We start from the raw sequence: 8,379 nt of genomic DNA, 5'->3' as shown, positions 1-8,379 counted from the left end.
CTCATGGTCTCGGAGTTTGCTAGGGTCAATGTGACCACCCAGTAGATTTACAATCACCTGAGAAAGTGGAGGCAAATGTGGGTTAAGATTGTTAGGCTCAAGGATTTGAGTGGTGCTCTGTGGGATGAGGACCACCATATGATAATACTTGATGATGAACACCTGCTTGGCCACACCAAGGTTAGGAACTGCTTGAATAACACCTCAGCTATCCCTTTTCTTTTGCTCCCTTATGCCTAATAGTTATATCTGTTTCACTAACTAGGACCACCCTGCTGCTGCTAAGTTCTTGAACACACCAATAGAGAACTATGTTTAGATGGATGCCATCTTTGGTTACCACCAGGCCACAGACAGGTATGCAATGGGCTCAAATAAGCCTTTGGGTACTCCAACTGACATTGGCCAAGGTGATATAGATGACGGTGAGGACATCACTGACTTAGGTGGCATAGATGTTGATTCTGGAAGGGGAACTCCTTCTAGTATGGAATGCTCTAAGGGTTCTGATGCCAAGGGCCAGGAGGAAAGGGGTGGCAAGAGAAGGAAGCTTGCCCAAGAGGAAATAGACCTCATGAATGGAATGATCAAGGCTGTTGAGTCTATAGGAGATGCCCTCAAGACTCCACAGCACAATGAGGTGCATCAGGACCTTTATGGTTATGTTATAGCTTGCCCTGGGTACTCACAGGAGGCACTCATGTTTGCCTTGGTATACCTGCTGAAGAACAAGGCTGAGGGACTTTACTTTATTCAGACGACAGAGGCTCATAGGATCCTATGGCTTAGGACCTACCTGAGCACAACCTACTTTGCTTAGATGCATATGAGTTGGCCTCTCCACTTTTGCATATAGCCATGTTAACTGTCTTATGTTGTAGGAAGTATTTTGATATGTAGCACTGACCTCATCTGGTGCTACAAAGAACCATTTGCCGCCTGACCAAGGTTGCACCTAGTTTTGTATAGCATAGGAGCCATGGTGATGGATGTGAGGCTGTGTTGATCTGTGTGGTATAGACATTAACACCTGGTGATGGATTGTCACTTAGTTGGGCTGAGACATTTCAGATGTTATTAATCTTCAAGTTATTTTTCACATTGCTGCTTTATTCTTCATGTTGCTATTTAGCCGATGATGCAAACTATAACAATCTGAGGTGGCTGTGCTTATTATTCATGTTGCTTGCTTTATTGTGTTCCACGCTTCCATGGCAGACATGAACTTGCCTCTCCACATTTGTGTTCTTATTTGCTACCTAGGATGATTGCATATGTTCTCAAGTTTGTTTGCAGTTAGCTGAGGCCTGCATTGTTTCTAATTTCTATCTTGACTGAGGCTGATATAATTGTGAGATTTTTTTCATGCCTATGATGATAACAGTGTTGGTTTGAGTAATGGATTATAAAAACTGATGACCTTGGACTTGTGAGGTACTGGAGGATTATTTCTTCTATCTTCTACTTATGGTTCCTTGCCTGTCATGATGTTGGGTTTGTACTATCTGTTTGAGGTTTGCTGTTGTCTATGTTCCTTAAGCTCCAAGTGCAAGGTCAAATGAGATGGCAATTAAATTTGAGGCAAATCGATTGAACTAACCCTCATCTTATCAACATATTATACTTGGTTTTATGTGTTTTTAAGGGGCACATGGCTTGGTATGTTGTCTATCAGGGAAAGGAGCCTAGGTCTATGCAACCTGGCCTACATGCCATGCCTAGGTATCTGGTTTTGCAAACTGCTGCTACAAGTGTTTGTGAAACCTCCTTGCAGTGCTTCGGGCAACCAATCAAGCCCTAAAATACCTTGGTTACTGGCTATTGCTTTGGTTCAGTCGTTTCTTTTGATGGTGCTTCTCTTTTTCATTGCTAAGCATTGTTGTAGGTGTCTCTAATTGTTTCATATTGCCTGTGATGGTTTCAAAATGCCATGAACACGTGTAAAGATAGTGACCTTGTGAGGAACTGTGACTTTTGTTGTTCATGATTTGCTGGGAGTACTATTGTCAGGTTTATTTATGTTATTAGAAGCTCCAAGGTCATTGTCAATGCCAAGCTTGTTGAACTGAGGTAAAGTTATCTCTGTTTCCTTCTATTGTTCTTCATTCTACAATAGCTGGTGGTAACCACACCAAAATGGTACATGGGTGCTCGCACCCCAGGCCATGCGTCTAACTAAACACAAACGCTACCACCACTTCATACAGCAAAACGATCAACGGGGGCAACCAAACAGAATCAATGTCATCTAGGAAAACTAAGCTAAACCAAACCAAACAAAGGTGGGTGAAAGCTAAACCAAACCAAACAAAAGGTGGGTGAATGCTTTTATGCCAGCTTGGAAGAGCCTGGACAGGGCCACCATCCCGGACCACTGACCTCGGAGCAACCAATCACACCCTTAGAAATCGATCTAATCTATAAAGATCCAACTAATCTTTTAACAAACTAGGAAACCAACCTAGTCGATCAGGCCTTTCCATTGTAAAACCCTACTTCCAAGCTATATAAGGGAGGCTTAGGGTGCCCTAGATCGGAGAGGCCGAAGTTCATTGTCATAAATGTCATTCCACCATGAACATTAGCACCCCACCCTTGCAACCAGCACATGGCGCACAGTGTTACCAATCTCTGATTCGCTATGGGTGAGATGTCGATCACTAGTCGGATACAAAATTCACTGACAATGCCACGCTCGGGGAGGAGGCTAGGAGGGCTTGGGTGGCGTAGTAGCATAGACGAGCAGCGTCGGGCCATCAGGGACGGTGCGAGGGGCAGATGGGCAAGATAAGGAACAACGCGGGGAGAGTTTTCGACGCGAATGAGGGAGTATAATGTGGGAAACGGTAGGATTCAACCTGATTTGATAGCCCTCCTATTTTTAAGCCAAATAAGGGCCCCGTTGGACCCTATGTTTTTAGGCCCACCTCTCAAAATTGAGTTTGAGGGTCTATGTAGGGGCGTATATTAGGTTAACTTTCGCAAATGTTTGTTTAGAGACATCTAATAAATTTGGAATGTTATCAAGATTAGTATGTCCCTTGTTCAAGGGTGACATGAAAACGTTGAGAAATGGTCCATATTGAAAGCATCGAGGCCCCTAGTTGGGTTTCAGTGATTAATGACGACATAAAATTACTATGACTAACATGTGTTTTGCAGAGGCAATTTTAGTTAGGTCATGGTAATGGCAATTGATTGGGTAATCATGGTTGTCATGCCCCTAACGATGGAAATCGTTTTGGTTTTTAAAGGATGGACGACAAGGTTAAGGACGGACTAGTTCTAAGTGTCGTTTGGTGTTGGAGAGACACTTAGAGTAGTTTAGGACTTTGTTTCTCCTTTGGTCATACTATTAAGGGGGTATAGACTAGTAGCTTGACCTAGGTGAGTCTAGTGGGTTAGGTGTGGTGCACACTTGTTAAACCTAGCACTTGGTAGCTGGAGGGTGAGTCCGATCAATTCATTTGATCAAACTGTAGTCGTTTGGTACTGACCGGATGCTGAGTGGAGGAGCCCCGGACACTAGGGTGTCTGTGTCCGGTCAACTCCAGAGAAGTTCTAGAGAGGCTTTTTTGTGACCAGACGCGTCCGGTGTGTGCTGACTAGATGCTGGTCTGAGTTCGGTCAATCAACTACAGTCATCTGGTACTGATCTGACGTAGAGTGGAGGAGCATCGAACGCTGGGGTGCCTACGTTCGGTCGACTACAGTAAGGTTCCAAAACGTGTTTTTCTTGATCAGACGCATCCGATTGATGCTGATAGGACGCTGGTCAGAGTCCGATCAGAGATTAACGGCTCTCTCTGGCATAGTGGTGGGTATAACTGATCGGAGCGTCTGGTCACCCTGACCGGAGCGTCCGATCATCCTATAGAGTGCTGACTCAACCTCCAAACATTATGTTTTGAATGAGGGGGTATAAATACTTACTCCACTTGTCCAAGGGAGCTCTCTTGCCCATTTGTTCAGCTAAGAAACACCTTTGGAGTGCAAGGGAGAGCAAAATCCTAGTGAGGTGATTGAGATTTGAGAATCCAAGATTAAGGACCTCATTAGTGCATAGAGAGTAGCAAGTGTGCATCAACCCTTCTCATTAGGCTTGTCGTGGTCAAGTGAGAGTTTGTGCTTGTTACTCTTAGTGATCGCCATCATCTAGACAGCTCGGTGGTGATTGGGAGCTTCGTGATCATCCGGTGGAGCTTGTGGATAACCCAAGTCAAGTTGTGAGCGGTTGTGGGCGATTCACCGCGATGGAGTGTCAAAGAATTAGCCTGTAGAGAGCACTTGATCCCTGCATAGATCAAGGGGGGCTACACCCTTGCGCGGGTGCTCCAACGAGAACTAGTGGAGAGTGGCGACTCTCTGATACCTTGGAAAAACATCGTCGTGTTCCTTTCCCTCTCTTTACTTTGAGCATTTACATTTGAGCAATTTATTTCATGTCTTTACATTCCTAGAATTGCCATGCTAGAGTAGGATCGGAACCTAGGGTGCTAAACTTTTGTGTGTGAGAACAATAGAAACACATTCTAGGCACAAGGGGTGAAGTGGGCTAAGTGTAGGTCTTAGTTATTGCAAAAATTTAGAATAAGCTCAATTCACGCTCTCCCTCTTGGGCATCCTGATCATTTTCATTTGTATCGGAGCCTTGTGCTCGCTAAATTAGGCTTAACCGCCTAGAGCAAGATGTCTCACAGGGATGGACCCTCTATCTAAGGGAGATGATTTTCCTTATTAGAAAATTCGTATGGAGGCATACCTAGAAGCTTTAGATGTTGGAGTTCTTAGAGCCACCTCACAAGGCTTTCCAAAACCTAAGGATCCCACAAACCTTCAAGGCGATGAGGTTAACTATGAGAAGTGGAATGCAAAGGCTATAAACACCCTCTTTAGAGGCCTTTGCAAAGATGTTTTAACCGTGTGCGGAACCACAAAGACGTCCATGCAATATGGTCGGACATTTGTGCGCTCCATGAGGGAACAAAGAGTGAGCATGAGGAACGCTACCACCTTGTTATGAAAAAGCTTAATTCATTTGAGATGCTTCCTAGAAAAAGTGCTAATGAGATGTATTCACGCTTGAATGTTCTTGTAGAGAAAGTCAATGGGCTTGAACTCACACAAATGCAACCCTTCGATGTTGTAAGAAAGATCTTGAGTGTCCTCCTCATTGACAAATATGGGTATATTGTGACGGTGCTTCATCAAGGTGATCTTTCCACCGCTACACCAACTTAAATATTGGGGGAAGATCAATGTACATGAGATGTACACGCACATCACATCACAAGATGGCTCTTTTTCCACCAAGAAGAAAGATTTGGCATTCAAGACTAGCCAAGAGAAAAAAAGGCAAAGCAAGAGTTGATCATGATAGCTCAAGTGATGATGAAATTGATGATGCAAGTCTTGCTCTCATGGTGAGAAGAACCGCCAAGATGCTCAAGAAGCTCAACAAGAATAGTATCAAGTTTGATGGCAAGAAGAAGAAATTCTTCACTAGCAATAGAAGGAAGCCCATCTCTGAAATGGATTGCTATAATTGTGGAGAACTTGGTCATCTAGCTCATCAAGAAAGATGACTCAAGTGATGAAGATGATGATGAGAAGAAGAACAACAAGCCATACAAGAAGAAGGATGGCAAGAAGAAAGAATATCACAAGAAGAAGAAGAATAGCAAGGCATACATTATTGGTGATTGACTCACGGATATTGAATCATCAAGTGGCTCATCTGATGATGAAAGTGAGAATGAGAATGAGAAGGTGTCCGCTATTGTAATTGATTCTTCACTGTCTTCACCGACACCGCCGCCGTCATCCTCTATACACCTATGCCTTATGCCCAAGGGTGAACAAAAGGTACAAAATGATGATGATAGTAGTGGTGATGATAATGCTAGCAATGATGAAAGTGGTAGTGATAGTGATGATGAATTTGAATCACCTTCTTATGATGATCTTGTCAAGTTGCTAAATCAATACACTAAAATCATTAGAAAGACGAGCTAAAAATGAAAAGCTAGAACTTGAGAATGACTCACTCTTAGCTAAATATGACATAGCCAAAAAAGCTAGTGTTGAGCTTAGAGAAAAAAAAATAAAATTATGTCATCCAAACTCAAGGAGCTTAAATTCTCTAAAAAGGAGCTTAAAGAAAAACATGATAAACTTGAGGGGATACATAATGAGCTCACCACTAGTTACAATTTGCTAAAAGAAGAGTACACCAATCTCAAGATTAATCATGACAATCTCGTTATTTCTTATGAGTTATTATCGAATGAGCCGCATGATGCTACTAATAATGTTGTTAAGATTGATATAGTTACATCATGTGATGACTTGATTGTTGAGAGCATTGAGCAAGGTTCTAGTAGCAAAGGCAAGAAAGTGGTTGAGTCCGACAACTATAATGAGTATGTCAAGCTCAAAAATGAATGAAAAGCTCAAGAAAGATCTTGAAAAGCTATCAACCACTAACACAATTGTGATAGAGAATCTTGACAATGATTGTGATATAGCTCTTGAGAATGAGATGCTCAAAGAAGAGAACAAGAGACTCAAGATGGAGAAAAATCATGATGAACTTAGAGAAGAAAATAAGAAGCTCAAGTTAGAGAGAACATCTCAAGACCAGATTGAGAAAGTTCACAAGAGGCCAATATTTCCAAAGTGAGCTACTTATGAACACCATTATGAAGATGGATAGAAGTGGTATTGGATACTTGGCAAATCAAGAGAAGAAAGCTTAAGCTCAACATCAACATCAACACAAGTCAAAGCCTAAGCCAAAGAGATGTTTTGAGTGTGGACAAGAAGGTCACTTTGCTCATGAGTGTCAAACTCCACCACCACAACCCTTGCCCAAGCATGCTAGACCCTTTGCTTTCAATGCTCACTACATGCTTAGAAAGGACTCTAGTGGAAAGATGAAAGTCATGTTCTTAGGTCCTCCCAACAAGAATAGGTCTAAGCAAATTTGGGTTGCAAAGTCACTAGTTGAGAAAGTCAAGGCCCCCCATCAAGTTTGGGTCCTCAAAACAACAAGCTTGATCTCTTGTGTGTAAGTGAACTACAAGACCGATGGAAGTCATTGGGTTATTGATAGTGGTTGCACTCAACATATGACCGGTGATCCTCGTATGTTCACCTCACTAGATGAAGAAGTAGATCGTCAAGAAAGGATTACATTTGGTGATAATTCAAAGGGTAAAGTTTAAGGATTGGGCAAAATTGCAATTTTAAATGATCATTCAATATCAAATGTGCTATATGTTGCTTCATTGAGTTTCAACTTGCTATCCGTTGGTCAATTATGTGATCTTGGCTTTCAATATTTGTTCACCGAGAAGGAAGTGGTTGTATCAAAGAAAGATGATGATCAAGTTATATTCAATGGTTTTAGATACAACAACTTATATCTAATGGATTTCATCTCTGAAGATGCAAACTTAAAGACATGCCTATTCATCAAAATATCACTTGAGTGGCTATGGCATAGAAGACTTGCACATGTTGGGATGAGCTCACTCAAGAAGCTATGAAGAATGAATTGATGAGAGGCTTGAAGGATGTGAAATTTAAGAAGGACAAACCGGCAAGCAAGTTGCAAACACTCATCCAACCAAAGCTTACATATCAACAAGAGTACTAGAGCTTCTCCACATGGATCTATTTTGTGGCAGAATCACCTAATCTAATGCCTCTCAGGAGTGCTCGTCTTACATTAGACACTAAGCACTCAAGGGAGTACACTAAATTACGCAGTTCCGTCGGGCACACCCCAGGGGAGAACCAAAAAATCCACATTTTTCCATCAGGATTACAAATGAGAGAATAAAGCTTACATCATTCTTAACCATTTCTTACATCACTTTTAATACAACATCAGAGTATAATATTTATTATTATAACAGCGGAATATAAATATATTATCAGAGTTATGAACAATTTAATTGAACAACAGAATTTAAACATATGATTAGAATTACAGCGGAAATGAATATCTAATCATGACATGATGAAGTATTGATATATAAACTACGACAACAGATTATGAAACTTTCATTTATAAAAGCATTTGGTGAGAGTTATAAAGAACAACTACGATCGCAGCGTAAAGGAATCCTCGCTAAGCCCACCAGGAGGTATCCACACACAAGGGTCAGCTCTAGCATCCACCTGTCACCTGCAATAGGGGGAATAAAACCCTGAGTACTCAATTATACTCAGCAAGACTTACCCGACAAGAGAAAAGAAAAGACTTCAAGGATATGCAAGGCTATCTGGCTTGTGGGTTTATTGCATTTGTAGGAAGCATTACTAAGCGTGCGTTCTTATATTCAATTTTTATTAATAGTCGCATTAGTTCAT

At 41.7% G+C, this 8,379-nt stretch overlaps 1 non-coding gene across 1 annotated transcript; it reads left to right on the top strand.

Annotated features, from left to right (window-relative positions):
- Positions 1 to 2,987: 2,987 nt before the first annotated feature.
- LOC136541139 (U6 spliceosomal RNA) lies at positions 2,988 to 3,087 on the top strand. The gene has a single exon (XR_010780234.1). It is a non-coding gene; the product is annotated as a U6 spliceosomal RNA (small nuclear RNA).
- Positions 3,088 to 8,379: the final 5,292 nt, after the last annotated feature.

The sequence above is a fragment of the Miscanthus floridulus genome, chromosome 2 (assembly GCF_019320115.1).
Source record: "Miscanthus floridulus cultivar M001 chromosome 2, ASM1932011v1, whole genome shotgun sequence".
NCBI classification, from domain to species: domain Eukaryota; kingdom Viridiplantae; phylum Streptophyta; class Magnoliopsida; order Poales; family Poaceae; genus Miscanthus; species Miscanthus floridulus.
The sequence above is the reverse complement of the archived record's forward strand: the minus strand, read 5'-3'. Positions and strand labels throughout refer to the sequence as shown.